Here is a 15,321-nt window from a genome sequence, read left to right on the forward strand (position 1 = left end):
AGCCTGCCTCTGCCGTCCACTCCCCTCCCCCAGGCTCTCCAACAGCATCAGTCAAGTTACAAATCCACACAGAGGAGCAGACGTGACATGTAATTTCCGGCCAAGAAGATTTTTCCAAAACAATCTACCGTATTCTCAGGAATATATGCCAGGCCAGCTCTCTCCTATCTCTGCCCTCCCTCTCCTCCAGGCCCTGGAGGGAAAACAACATATTGGGGAGGAGAAGGAGGGGGGCTTATGGCTCCTCTCCCAACCAGAGGATTATCTTGCCTACACATGCCAGCCCCACCAAGCCCAGTCAACCTCAACTCACCCCTCTGTGTGCAGCGCCCAAGCTTCTGGACCAAGGCCAGGCTGGTTCCCCTTGGGACTTCATCCCAGAGAGAACTGTACCAGGTAACCCCACACCTTCAGGTCATCCCAGGTCTGAAATCACACTGGTCTGGGGAGGAGGCTGGCCACAGGCCAAGGGAGAGAAGGGGGTGATTCAGACACATACCATGGCTGTCCACACCCTCTCCATCTCCAGGCCACAGTGGCCCACTCCCTTCCAGGGGAGCTTGGCAGCTGAGGCCCTGAGGACAGTCAAGCCTGAGGCATATTTGCCAGCAGCGCTGAGCCCACAGGCCCTGAGTCTAACCCTGAGGGCTCTTCACCCTTCTCCTTAACTGTGGATATTTCCTAAGACTTTGGAACTCACCCTTCCTTCTCTTCCCTCCCTGGGAGTCACCTCCTCTCCTCCCAGGGCTCCAATTAGCACCATGTGCTGTCTTTCTCCATTCCTGAGCTCTAGAAGCTCTACACCCATGCTTCTAGACATTTACAGCCAGCTCCACCAGGAGGATGCAAAGGTACCATAAATTCTACATGTCCAAATTGAGCTCATCAACCCCCGCCTTAAACCTAGCTTATGTGTGCTCTCATACCCTGACTGAAAACATCACAAGCCAACACGAGCCACCTAGGCTAGACACCTCACCCCTGGCTCCCCAACCATAACTCCCTTCTTTCCCCACTGGGCAGGCCACAAAATCTTGTTTCTGCCTCCTCATTACTCCTCCCATCGATACCTTTGGGACAAGAGTCAGACAGACCCGGGCTGAAATCTTGGCTGTATCACTCTCTAGTCAGACGACTTCTGGGCAAACGCCTTAACCTCTAAGCCTCAATTTCCTTATCTGCAAATGGGAATAAACAGTACGTCCTTCAGAAAGTGCAAACTCAATGAGATCACGAACGGCACACTTAGCACAGCATCTGGCACGTAGTTGCCTATTCTTATACTGTCATCTGAACACGGATCCGAAGTTCCTCCCCTGCTTACGTCCTCTGTAATTCCTCACTGAGCCAAATACAAGGCCCTTCAGGATCCATCCCTCGCCTATCTGTCCACCTCCAACTCTTATCATTTCCTTCAAAACGTCTCCATATTCCAACCAAGTCAAATACTTGCCCTTCCCTAGACACAACATCTTCTTTAATTTTAATGTCTTTGAGCTATTCTTTGTGATACTCTTTTCTCTTCATGATGAACTCCTACACATTTGGGTCCCTCAAGACCCAAATAAAACGTCATCTCCTTTGTAAATTCCCATTTCCTATCCCCAAACGGTTCTTTTTGCCATTGCTTCCCATGTTATTTTGTTAAAGTATGTTTGAAAACAAGAGTGGTATAAACACATAATACTACACGTGGAAAATAGCCAAAAGGATGAAAAAAATTTTAATTATCTATCATGCTCTGATCCTTAAAGGGTGCTATTTCTGTAGCACTCTGTATTAATACATAATTCTATTGAGGGAGCCCTATGTACGTACCTCTTGTGGTTTGTACATTGTAACCATCTGTTTATATCTGTCACCTTGAAAGAAGAATCTGGCAAGGCACCTGGTCAAAAGAGTTTGCTGAAAGGGACTTCAAGCCTTTGTGACAGACACTGAGGAAAGGAGGCCTGTCTCTTTTCCAGTGAGCTGGTACCACCTTATGTCCAGTGAATACCAGGAATAAGCCTGGTTGCCCTTGTCGGCCCTGGCTTTGCTTCCCCCCATTATTTCGAACCCAGAAAAGCAAGCACCTTCATGCGAAGAAGGGCAGCCAATCTCATTACAGCTACTCCTGTCCCAGAACCACTAAGCTACTTTGCTCCCACAAAGCTATTTCAGCCCCGGGGACAATACAGCAGTCCCTCAAGGCAGAGGGACAGCTTTGACTGAAGGCTGCCTTCTCATCAGACTGCGGAGGGAGAGCTGGGGATACCACAGCGTTGATCGATGGGCAGGAGGTCTTTTTGGTCAGGCATCCCAGCCTCGCAGAGAGAGAGGAGGGAGACAGGGGGATCAGAGGGTGGGAAGGCAGGGCACAGAAGCAGGGGCAGACACACCAGATACAGGGACCCTCCTACGCCTCATCTCCTTTGACTCCAACAGAGAAGGAGGTGTAACTTTCAGAGAGGAAAGGAAAGAACCTGACTAAACACCACAACCACAGGCCCTCACTGAACCCAGTACCTCCGCACATCTACCAACTTGGTCTTGAAAGTTTTTTTTTTTTTTGTGGGGGGGGTACACAGGCCTCTCACTGTTGCAGCCTCTCCCGTTGCAGAGCACAGGCTCTGGACGTGCAGGCTCAGCGGCCATGGCTCACGGGCCCAGCCGCTCCGCGGCATGTGGGATCTTCCCGGACCGGGGCACGAACCCATGTCCCCTGCATCGGCAGGCGGACTCTCAACCACTGCCCCACCAGGGAAGCCCTTGAAAGTATTTTTTAGCTGTTTCATGCTCCACCAGCGAAAGACCAGTGTGCCAACCCTGACACCCAGAGACAGGACGCTGAGAGCCCTAATATATTCCTGGAGCATCCCTCCCCCGCACATAAACACCACTCGAGTGTGACAGTGGGTAAATTCCTGCAGTTGCCTGGGTCTCTTGCACACATGCACCCCACACGCCCGAGTGACAGGGCTGGGATGCAGGGTACTGCAGAGAGCTGCCTCTCACCATCCTCTGGCCCAAACATCCTCCCGGCACCAAGGCCCGGCAGCCGAGGCTCCCGGGAAGAGAGGAAGGATGTAGTCTGGCTCCCAGCAGCCAGCCACTCCCAGGGCTCTTCCAGGGCTGGGCAGAGGCCGCCCAGCTGGTCGCCCTGCCTACCAGCTCAGGCCTCACCCCACTCCCCCAACCCCCTCAGCAAGAGCCTAGAGCTGAAGGGGCCTATTGTTGGGCCCTGGAGGTGGGGTGGGCCCAGAGCTGTGAATTGGAGAGCATTTACTCTGTGAGAGGGACTGCTCATTCCCTTGGGACAGCGCCCACACCAGAACCCCAGGAGCTAGGAACATCCAGCGCAGGGTGGGCTGCTGGGTCAGGGAGAGAAAGGGTCCGAACCTGGAAGTGAGAGAGATGTCAGGGACTGCAAGATATTTAAGATACCTTAAATCCCACCCATTTTAGAGATAAAGAAACTGAGACCCTGAAAAGGAAGGGACATGCCTGGTCTGAGGCACCTAAGAAGCTGTCATAGGGAATGGATCCCTAGGAGCTGCGGAGCAGTTCAGAGCAATGGTGATTCCTCTCTGGCCATAGAGGGGCAGCCCTGCCAAGGTCAGGGACTAATAAAGGTCAGGGGCCTGAGCGGAGAACCTGCCTCAGGAGGAGACACAACATCCAGGGGACAGGCAGAGACAGGAAGAACCTAGAGTTCTCACATCCAGCAGAAGCCCTTGGCTCCCAGGACCTAGAGCTGCTGAAGGAGGGCCCAGGCCAAACCTCTCATCCCACCCACCTCTTTAGCCACTCACCACATACTGACTGTGTGCTCACCCTGTGCTAGGTTTGGGGGACTATGAAGGAGGAGAAGTCACGATTCACATCCTCAGAAAGACACTGTGTGCAAGTTCTTTACTAAAAGTTTTATCTTTCATTGCCTGATTAACCTGCCCCCCACTACCCTACATTACCCGCATTTTACAGACGAGGACACTGAGGCTCTGGAGGGGTGACCAGGGTCACCTGTTACTGGAGAGTCACAGGTGAACCAGAATTCAGTCCATATACAACTGGACACAAAACTGCTTGGTTCAAGGATTTGAGCTCATGGAGGGCAGAGCTGGAGTCTTATTTGTTAAATATATACTAGATACTGAATGAATTCATGGATTCTGCGAGGAAGTTTAAGGAGGGAATAGAGGCTCCAGGAAAAGACAGATTGCACAAATGCACATAATTTCACTCCTTCCCAAAACCCCACCAAAGCCAAAATGATCAAAAGAGAAATTTTCTGAATGGCAAAAGTCCCTAAGGACGGGAAGAATAGTAGAAGAGAAAACCACAACATAGCTTTGGAAGCTGGAAAGCAGATGGCCAGTGACTATGGAGAGCAGACCTGAGAAAATCCCCAATCCCAAGGTGAAAAGGACCTGATTGACCCCACAGAATCCTCAAAAGGCCTGGGAACTAGAAGCCCCAGAAACCTCTAGAAGAAGAACAGGTGCTAAAAATACAGAGGATTAGTCAAAAGCTGTTTAAGAAGCAGTAAGACCCCCCTGGACTCCCTCTCCAGTACAAAGCCGCTGGGTTGCTGCCCTGGTACCACCCGGCAAGATCGGGATTTCCCTTCGGGGGTAAAGTGCGGGCCTCTGCACTGGCGCAGCAGGCTTGGCTGACAGCGGGGTGCCAGGGACCTAACAAGGAAAGCACACATAGATGTGGAGATCTCAGTCTCCTTCTCGACTCCCTCCAGGAACATGGAGCCAGACCTCCACCTCCTGGCAGAAGACAGGAGTGTCCTTTCTGGGGACTCTGATCAGGCCAAGAAAGATATAAAGAAACCAACATTGGGAGTTCTCCACAAACCGAGCAGCCAGGTCACCATACAAAGAAGCTCGGTCAACAAGGCCACCCAATGCTTGTGGTCAAGAGTAGATGACAAAGAAATACTGGACACCCAAGGAAAGCCTCTAACGTGGAAGAAAGAGCAAAACACACAGAAAATGCTCATTAATATCCTCAGAAAGACAAGATGTTGTATCTACAAAACAAGAAGAGAATATTAGTATTTTTTAATAGGGGGAATAAGAAATTACAAATATGACAGGAAAACATAACAAATTCAACAGACCCATCCTCACCCCAACCAACAAAGTCTAGCCCACAGCAGGTGCTCAGAAATATCTGCTGAATGGATAAATGAGGCAGTATTTCATGAACTTTAATGCACACGCAGATCACCTGGGGGAATCTTGTTAAAATGCAGATTCGGATTCCATAGATATGGGGGTGGGCCTGAGTTTTACATTTCTAACAAGCTCCCAGTGATAATGTGCTGGTCCTTAGACCACACTCTGAGAAGCAAGGGTCTCTGCTAAACCCTGGAGCAGTGGTTCTTTGCACTGGCTGTGCATTAAAATCACCTGGGAGGTAGGAAAGTGTCGGTGTGTGGGCCCCGCCCACTGAGATTCTAATCAACTTGGTCTAGGTGAGACTCAGGCATCATATCTTGAAATCTCTGCAGATGAATCCATACTGGGGTCGAGAACCGCTGCTCTGGAGAAAGCCTGTAACTGTGCCAATCATTGGTCCTAGCCAGAGCAGTCCTGTTTTCAAATATTCTTTCCCATTGTTGACACTGACCACTCTTTCAGAAGGCCCTTCTCATCACGGCCATGAGCATCAGTTTATGGGACTATTTACTATACAGAGGGTAATTCTTTTTTTTTTTTTTTTTGCGGTATGTGGGCCTCTCACTGTTGTGGCCTCTCCCGTTGCCGGAGCACAGGCTCCGGACGCGCAGGCTCAGCGGCCATGGCTCACGGGTCCAGCCGCTCCGCGGCATGTGGGATCTTCCCGGACCGGGGCACGAACCCGTGTCCCCTGCATCGGCAGGCGGACTCTCAACCACTGCGCCACCAGGGAAGCCCCAGAGGGTAATTCTTAATGCTAAGTCCCATTAATGTCAGTGGATGGAGAAATCATTCTACTAAATTTCCAAAAATTCATTGAGAATTTTTTCCTTATTAGATTCACACACTTATCTTAATTTTTCTAATTAAAAAAAATCTGGACCGTAAAACTTTAGCAAGTGCTTTAAAAAAAATAATGGATTTTTAAAAGTGAAATGTGGATATCTCCCTAGCCAAAAATCCTAATCCATTATTCCAATGTTTCTGTTAAAACTTAACTTGAATTTAGTAGTTTTGTGTCTACCTCATCCATGCCATGGGATAAAATAATATCAACAGACACTTACTGCTGTTAAAATTGCTAAAATCACAATAGAAGGGTTGGAGGATAAAGCATCTTCCACAATGGAGAGCAAAAGCCCACACCAAGCTACATAATTAAAGAATACTGGAGATAAAGAAAAGATGCTATAAACTCCTGGGCAACGCTATAACACAAGTTCCACAAAAAGGATTGGGAATGATTTTAGACATTAATGTTAACTCTGGAACTTAAGAGCAATGTCCTTAAGCTTCCAAAGGAAAGCAATTTCCAGCCTAGATCTCTATATTCAGCTAATTAAGTGACTGAGTGTCAGACTGGCAAGGTCTCAAAATAATCTACCACTCTTTCACCCTCCTCTCTTAGGAAGCTACTAAAGGATGTACTCTACCAAACTAGAGAATAAACCAACAAAGGGGAAGACAGGAAACAGGAGAGAAAGGCACAGAAAGGCAGTGAAGGAAATGCCCAAGATGCTGAAAGGGAGATCCCAGGAGGACAGCTAAGCATCAGTGATAGAGAGCAATTAGTCCATGCTGCTTTAGGGCACAAGGCTCTGAAAGAGACTTCTTTAGAGAGGTGAATTTGTTAGAATACCTAATGGAATTGACACCCTGAGAAATTTATGCAGCTACTGGAGAGTTTAATTAATTGAAAAGTACATAGAAAACTAAGCAAACAAAAAAAGCAACTCCAGGAAGAACAAAAAGGTGCCCAGGAAAGGAAAAGTCACAGTTTATTACACCATAACAATATAAACAATGAACAGTAGATTGAAGAAAACATGAGATACGCCCAGAGTGGATGGGCTGGAAGATGGGATGAGTAGCAGGGTGGGAATGAGGGAATTAAAGTAAAATCCTCATCTTTGGCCAAGATGGAATAACACGGATCAGACTTACCCTCCTGACTGAAACACAGAAAAATGGACAAAATATACAAAATGGTTTTGAAGACACCAGACATCAAGATGCAAAGGTCAGTGATACCTAGGAAATAGGAAACAAAGGAGGTCAGCCCTATGGTTGGGTTTCCAGGCTACAGAAAAGGGAAGGGAACCAGTTGGACCCCAAAGGACTCTCTGAGTTGAAGAGATGAAGCTGAGACTCTGGGGAAACTCAAGTGGCCAGAATTCACAGAACAGAGCATCAGAGAAGAGAGAGCACCACAGAAGTCTGTAAAAGGTCCCCCTTGAGCAGTAAGCTGAGTACTGATCGTCACATGAATGTATGGGAACTACCCAAGGCTGGGGAAAAGAACCACCCAAAGGCTTCCCTGGTGGCGCAGTGGTTGAGAGTCCGCCTGCCAATGCAGGGGACCCGGGTTCGTGCCCCGGTCCGGGAAGATCCCACGTGCCACGGAGCGGCTGGGCCTGTGAGCCATGGCCGCTGAGCCTGCGCGTCCGGAGCCTGTGCTCCGCAGCGGAAGAGGCCACAACAGTGAGAGGCCCGCGTACCGCAAAAAAAAAAGAGTTTCAGTTCTGCAAGATAAGAAAAAGTTCTGGAGATGGATGATAGTGATGGTTGTGCAACAACGTGAAAGTACCCAACTCTACTGAACTATACACTTAAAAGTGGTTAAAATGGTAAATTTTATGTTGTGTATATTTTACCACAGTTAAGGTAGGTAAATTTTTTTAACAAAGAACTGAATTCCATTAAAAATACCATTTACAATAGCATCAAAAATATGCAATACTTAAGGATATATCTGACAAAAGATTTAAAAGATCTGTACATTGTAAACTATAAAACATTGGTGAAATTCTTAAAAATCTAAATAAATACAGAGATACACATTGTTCATAAGTCAGGTTCAATACTGCTAAGACAGCAATTCTCCCCGAATTGATCTGTAGATTCAATGCAATCCCAGCAGGCTATTTTGTAGAAATTTACAAATTGTTCTAAAATGCGTATGGAAGTACAACAAACCTAGAATAACTAAAGCAATTTTGAAAAGGAAGAACAAAGTTTAAGATCTTTCCTTGGTTTCAAGGCTTACTATAAAATCTATAGTGATCAAGATAATGTGGTCCTGGGATAAAGACAGACAAGTTAGATCAATGGAACAAAACAAAGTCCACAATTGGATCTACACACATACAAACAACTGATTTTTGATAAAGGTGCAAAGGCAACTCCATGGAGAAACAAGTCTATTAAAAAAATTTTGCTGAACAATTGGATGCCCATATGCAAAAAACTGAACTTCCATTCATACCTTGCACCATATACTAACCTAAGAATTAACCCCAAATAGATTGTAGACCTAAATGGAAAACCCATAACTATAAAAGTTATAGGAGAAAACCATCATGTTTTGGGTTAGGCAGAGAGTTCTTAAACACCAAAAGCACAATCCATAAAAGAACAAGCTGGTAAACTGGAGTTCATTAAAAGTTAAAACTGGGCTTCCCTGGTGGCGCAGTGGTTGAGAGTCCGCCTGCCGATACAAGGGACATGGGTTCGTGCCCCGGTCTGGGAAGATCCCACATGCCGCGGAGCGGCTATGCCCGTGAGCCATGGCCGCTGAGCCTGCGTGTCCGGAGCCTGTGCTCCGGCAACGGGAGAGGTCACAGCAGTGAGAGGCCCGCGTACCGCAGGAGAATTAAAGTGCAAGCTAGAGCCTGGAAGAAAATACTTGCAAATCACATATCCCATAAAAGGCTTGAATCCAGAAATATAAAAGAAACTCCCAAAACTTAGTATGAAAAAAAAACCCCACACAATAAATGGGTAAACAATTTGAACAGACACATCCCCAAAGATATACAGATGGCAAATAAGATGAAAAGATGCTCAACGTTCGTCATTAGAGAAATGTAAATTAAAACCAAAATGAGATACCATTACAGACCTATTAGTATGTCTAAATTTAAAGAGACTGATCATACCAAGTGCTGACAAAGTAGTGAACAAACTAGAACTTTCATACACAGCTGGTGGGTACATAAAATGGTACAACCACTTTGGAAAACAGTCTGGCGGTTTGTTAAAAATTAAATGTATACCTACCATATGATCCAACTATTCCAGTCCTAAGGATTTACCCAAGAAAAAAAAAAGCATATGTCCGTACAAAGACTTACACATATGTTCATAGCAGTTTTACTTGTAATAGCCAAAAACTGAAAACAACCCATCAGGAGATAAATGGATAAACAGACTGTGGTATACTACTCAGCAATAAAAAGGAATAAGCAATTGATACCCACAAAAACATGGATGAATCTCAAAATAATTATGCTGAGTGAAAAAAGCCAGGCCAAAAAAAAAAAGAGCACATACTGTATGATTCTATTTACATAAATTTTAGGTAATGCGAACTAATGTATAGTGACAGAAAGCAGACTATTGTTACCTGGGGAAGGGAGATGGCAAAGGAGGGGTGGGATGGAGGGATTACAAAGGGGCACAAAAAACTTTTGGGAGTCTGGGAATAACGGGTATGTTCATTATCTTGATTGTGGTGGTGGTTTCACAGGTATACACGTATGTTAAAACTTATTAAATTATGTTTTAAATACGTGTCATTTACCATACGTCATTATACCTCAATAAAGCTATTATTAAAAACAAACACTTCATCTTCCAGGATAAAGCACAGGGCAGGGGGATAATTGTGGGCTCAGGGGCTAGAGGAAAAGGTCTGGTAGCACTGACCCCTCCTGCCTAATGTCCACTGGCCATGGCTCCTGGGAAGGTGGATGCTAGGCTGGCAAAGAAGGGTCTGAGCCCGCTGCACTCAGGACACTGTAGGGAAAACCAGGGCCCGCCTCACAGACGAGGAACTGAAGCCCAGAAATGTTATCCTAGTTACACACTAGTTACACAGCTAGTAAACCCAGATCTGCCAAAGTCCTCTTTCTCTTCATCTACCACAAATTCAAGAATCAACCTGAAACAGGGTGAACGTGTATGCTTACGTGCGCGTGTTTAGAACAGTTCTCTCCACTGAAGCCAGAGCGCAAGAACCAGTCTGGCCGTCCCAGAGGAGCCAGACGCCTTGGACACAGCAGCTGAACTTCCGGTGCATGAGTGTTTGGGGTGGCAGGATGACAGGCAGGCATGGGACGAAGTTGACAGTCAAGTCTGGGTCTGCATGGGGAGCAGGCTAACTGGCTCCTCCAGCAGAGTCCCAGCAGCTGCCTGCTTAGGACGTGACCACCACTCCCCCTGCCCCAACAGAAAAGGACTATCTCCACCCAGTCCAGTTGGGACAGGGGTCTGGGGGCCATCTGACTCAGAGCCACTCCTTGGGGTAGGGCAGAGATGGGTCTTGGCTAAGGCCCCGAGACAGGCAGCAACTCTGTACCCACCCCAACCCGAGGACTAGAGAAGCAAGAACCCAGACAGCGCCAGGTAAGAGGTGAACGTCCCTAGGCAGATGAGGCCCACAAGTGGCCAACCAAGCCCCTGTGGGGCAGGAATGAATAGGCCTGGCACCCAGGCCATGAGGAAGTCAACAGGAAGCCAAATCTAGCCCCCACCTCTGCAAGCCCCACCTCTAAGCTGGGCTGAGAGCTGGCCCTGGCTGGTACAGAACCCATGATGCCACAGCTGCCCATCTGTCCACCTCCATGGGGTGGGGCTGAGGTCTGGGCCACCGAGGATGCCCAGAGTCCAGCAGTGCAGATAACCTCTCCTATCCCACACTTTCAGGTTGGGGTCCTGAGAGCCCACATGGAGACAGAAGTCCTCACCAGCTCTCCACCCTTCTGCCCACTATTTATCCTTGGCTCTGGGCCCTCAGTATTAATCAAATGTGACAAGAAGGTGTGGCAGGAGCAGGCCAGGCTCGTGCCCAAGTTACCGGCTGCCACGCTGACATCTCAGCTCACGTGGCCAAGAGGGTTACAAGATAAGGTCCTGTTAATGCAATGCTGCCCCTTCCCTTTTCTGCAACGTGTTTTGAGGACGTGAATCAGCGTGTGCTGATTGCACTAACCCAGCAATGGCATGGAGGCACCCCTATCTCTACCGGTAAACGGGTGAAGCGGGGGTGGAGGGGTGGAGAGATGACTACTTCCTCTGCAACCTCAGCCTGGGACTACCCCTCTCTCCCTTCTGCCCAGGCCTGGCAGCCACCCAGACAGTCTCACCGCCAGTCTAGACTCTAAGGAAATATCCCATCACTCCAGTTGGCATATACAGTACTGGGGGGAGGGATCCTGTCTCGTTGTTGAACACTGCACTGCTTCATTCCTCTCCAGGTTTAAACACAGGGGAATGAAAAACGGCAGTTTGGAGACCACGCTCTCCTGCGATAACTGCAGCCCCCTCCTTCCAAACACACCAATTCCAGCTGAGAACAGAACTGGGCTTCCTTACCTGCTGCCTTCCACTGGCTCTCTGCAGACAAAGCTTCTATGATGTCCCGGCTGAGGCGGCAGAAAAGGACCCAGCAGGACACTGCCTGCTATTGGGCAGTGGTTTCCAACGCTCCCAGGTTCACGGCGCTCTTCTGCCCCCCACTCCCCAAACCCCTACATTCTGCTCTCACCACGGCCCTGGCTCGGCCCGATGCTGATGCTGAGCAGCCGGCCTGTGAGTTACCACCTCCTCCTCCGCCTGCGCCTCCGGATCCTGTGTCCCTCCAGGGGTCCGTCTCCCTCCTGGGACCCTTTCCCGTCCAGGTATGTTTCCTGGACAGCCCGCACAACCTGCCCTTCCTGCACCCCGGGCAGCCAATTTGCTTCCTGCACCCCCAGGCGCCCCTCTCCCTCAGGGCCCTGGGGCCCCACTGGCCGGGCCCTCCCCACCACTTCGAGTCTCTTGCGGCGTGCCGGGGCCACTCCCAGGACCTCTGCCTCCCCTCTGAGGTGCCCGCAGCTCTCCCAGTACTGCTCCCCCCGCTCCTCGGAACTTTCGAGCTCGTCTCTGCTCTCCCAGAGGCCGTCCCCGAGCTCGGACAGCTGCTCGGGCTGCTGTAGCAGCCTGCGTGGGCTCCCCTCCCCCTGCTCCTGCACCCCGGTGCGAGCCTCCCCCCGTTCCTGCACTGCGGGGCTGCCTCCCCCTTTCTCCTGGTACTGCTTGCGGGGGCCCAGCCCCTCCTCCTGCACCACAGGCCAGCCCGCGGAGCCCGTCCACGGCGGCGGGCGCTTCCAGTCCGCGCTGTCCGCAGGCCCCCACACCACCCCCAGGCTAGGCTCGCGGCCCCGGCCGCCCCGCTCCTGCACCCCCGGACCCACGCCGCCCTCCTCCTGCACGGCCGGACCCACGCCCCCCTGCTCCTCCACACCGAACTTCAGCCCGCGGAGCTGCTGCGGGCCCCAGCTGAGAACCCCGATCCGCTGCGGATGCTGCTCCTGCAGCGCTGGGCAGAGCCCGCCGCGCTCCTCCTGCGCTCCCGGCCTAGGGCCCCCAGCCGGCACTGCCCAACGCACTCTCCTGCCCACCAGAGGCCGCGCGGTCCCGCCCCTCCAGATGGTGCTGCCCTCGCCGCCCGCTCACACCCCCCTACCCGGTTCCTTCCGCCCCGTCCCCCGGGGGAGGGGGCTGCGGGGTCGCGTCCCCTCCCGCTCCGCCCACACGTCCCGGTCCCGGCTCCCAGCCCTCGCTCCTGGGCGTCGACGTCCGCCCGCCGGGCGCCGCGCCCTGCGCAGGCCCCCGCAGGTGCTGCGGCCCCACGCCCCGGCCGGAGAACCAAGAGCGCCCGCCCTCCCGCCGGGGGTTCCTGGAGCCAGCCTGCGCCTGCGCTGCCCGAGGGGGGCGGAGCCTGGCCGGGTTGGGGGCCGGGCGGGGCCTTAAGGGGCCATGTCCCACTTACTTCTCCTTCCTTCAGAGCCCCTACTGCTCCCCCTTCTTCATCCCACTAGAAGCCCTGCTTGCGCCTTCCTGTGGAGCCAGAGGGAGAAGAGGTGAACCGGAAGGTAGGGAGTGCCTACTGAGACGGTGTAGTCAACAGGGCCCAATGGAGGAGCGCTGAAGTAGGAGTCTCGAATTCTAAGTAGCAGTTCAGCTGCTCCTGACTTACGAGTGTAAAAAAAACACTTACCTCTGGCCTCAGATGCTTCGTTTCTAAAATGAAGAGGAGATTGGACCGGAAAGTTTCCAAGGTCCCAATCCAGTGAGTGTTTGACTGCAGAGAGGGACTCTAGTCCTAATCTTTCAGCAACAGCCCAGAGACCTATGAACCTGGGCTGCCTCCACCTTTACCCTGGGGCCAAGGGAGAGCCGGGCTCAGGCCTGTGACACTTCCTGCTGGGAATACAGGCAGAAAGAGTCCCAGGCAAAGGGAGTCTTCCTCTTGCACTGCTCCCTCTTGGGTCTGTACCCCGAAAGGAGGAGAAAATTCAGAGCTCCTTCTCCCAGTGATAGTGCAACCTGCAGACCCAGATCCTAGCACAGCTGGAGGCGGCCTTGGGCTGCCAAGCTTAGAACCCAAAAGCTAGGGCAAGTTGGCCGTTTCTGACTGTACCTCATCTATAAGATGCGTTTAATAATAAAACAACTCCAGACAGAATTGTCCCAGGGATCAGACATCAGAGAACTGTGTAAGGGTGACTCCTGCACTCTTATTTTCCAGCATTGGGCCCAAGGGCTCTGGCCTGAGGACAGTAGGACAATGAGAAGGGCGCGGGTTCTAGACAGCTATGGGGGGCTGGACTGGGTGGATTTGGGTCATGGCGTTTTTCCCTGTGAGGTGAGCAGGGCAACTTTCTACTAAATCATTCGATAACAGTGTGTGTAAGGGGGTTGCCCTTCACCATGCAGCCAGGGCCACTGAGCAGGAAGTTGAATGCACCCCACCTGGGCCGAGACAGGGTCTAGGGCAGGCAATACTCCACAGGTGATAGAACTGAGGCTCTACACGATTAAGTAACAGCTGGTAGTAGTGAAGCCAGAATTCAAATCCACTTTTCTGACTCCCAAGTCTGCTCTGAACCAATAAGGGACAACAAAGCAACACCATACCCAGGAGCTTTGGGAAGCATCAGGTTTTAAAGTAGTAGATGGGCCCCTGGGCTGGACAGCTGGTGATTGTCAAGTGGAGCAAAACTGAAGTTTTGTCCTCAGCCAGACAAGAATGACGCCCATTTCCCTTCCTCCATTAATATGGACGGAATGAACTAGCACTGGGGAATTTGTTGCAACAAAAATAGAAATGAAGTTTTTCCTCTCCTGAGAACAAGGAAAGTAAAGGGAACAGTGAACAGGCTAGAGGAGAAACAAATGGGATGGAAAGGGTTAATCACTCCTAGCTTTATTTTAACTGTTGCTAATCTGTAGTGTCTGTAACTAGATTTGTCCTTCACAAAGCTAACCTATTACTCCCTGACACTATGTGAATTACATCCTGCATGGTAATACCCCCTAACTCTATGTAAATTACATCATGCCCTACTACCCTGCACTCCCTTATAACAAATCACCCCTTGTAGCCTTTTGCATTTCAGAAAAAAAGATAAACCAGAGACAAACAGGCTCAAGTACTGGGCTGCTGGACCCAGTTACCCAGCTGCCTGACACCAGCTGTGACTGTTTTGAAATAATGCAAGAAGAATGCAAGACCTTCACAATTTTGATCCTTATCATATACCCTGGACTGTGAGCCCCACCTATAAGATCTTGTCTGATTCCCTGGGAAGGGGGGGTACAGTTCTTGAGGTGCTAGCCTGCTGTGTTTTCCCCTTTGCCAGACAAAGATTAAAGCCATTTTTCTCGTTCCTCCAAAACTCTGTATTTCTGTTTGGCATTGGTGCACAGAGAGCCGAGATTTTTGGCATCAGTCTGACCAGATTTGGGGGATCAATAGATGCAAACAGCTGATTTGGAGCAAGTTTCTCTGCTGGTAAATCAAGCTCTAAATCAAACAAGGCAAAGAGTCAAAGCACCTACATGCTGGATTGTTCTGCTGGGTGATTCTCTTAGGGAAGCCCAGCTCCCCATTCTCCCATCTCCCTTCCAGTTGCTCTCAAGAGCCAGACCCATGCCTCCAACATCCCTAGTGCAGGGTTATCTGGAGCTTCAGGCTCACAGAAAAGAGGTCTCCTGCTCCCTTCCCCCATCCTGCCATCTCAGCTCCTGGACTGTCCCCACCACCACGTTGATCACTGGGGCTGTGATGGAAGTTGTCTTGGAGCATGTCTCCTTCTCTTCA

At 50.4% G+C, this 15,321-nt stretch overlaps 1 protein-coding gene across 2 annotated transcripts in view; it reads right to left on the reverse strand.

Annotated features, from left to right (window-relative positions):
• TNK2 (tyrosine kinase non receptor 2) overlaps positions 1-12,899 on the reverse strand; it is a 39,844-nt gene extending 26,945 nt beyond the window's left edge. Inside the window, exon 1 of one of the 2 annotated variants that reach the window (XM_070045457.1) lies at positions 12,682-12,899. The gene's annotated coding sequence lies outside the window, so the exon portion shown is untranslated. Of the gene's footprint in view, positions 1-11,549; positions 12,174-12,681 lie in introns of those variants that run through there. The other variant, XM_060298214.1, reaches the window with a different exon arrangement.
• Positions 12,900-15,321: the final 2,422 nt, after the last annotated feature.

The sequence above is a fragment of the Globicephala melas genome, chromosome 4 (genome assembly GCF_963455315.2).
Source record: "Globicephala melas chromosome 4, mGloMel1.2, whole genome shotgun sequence".
NCBI classification, from domain to species: Eukaryota; Metazoa; Chordata; class Mammalia; order Artiodactyla; family Delphinidae; genus Globicephala; species Globicephala melas.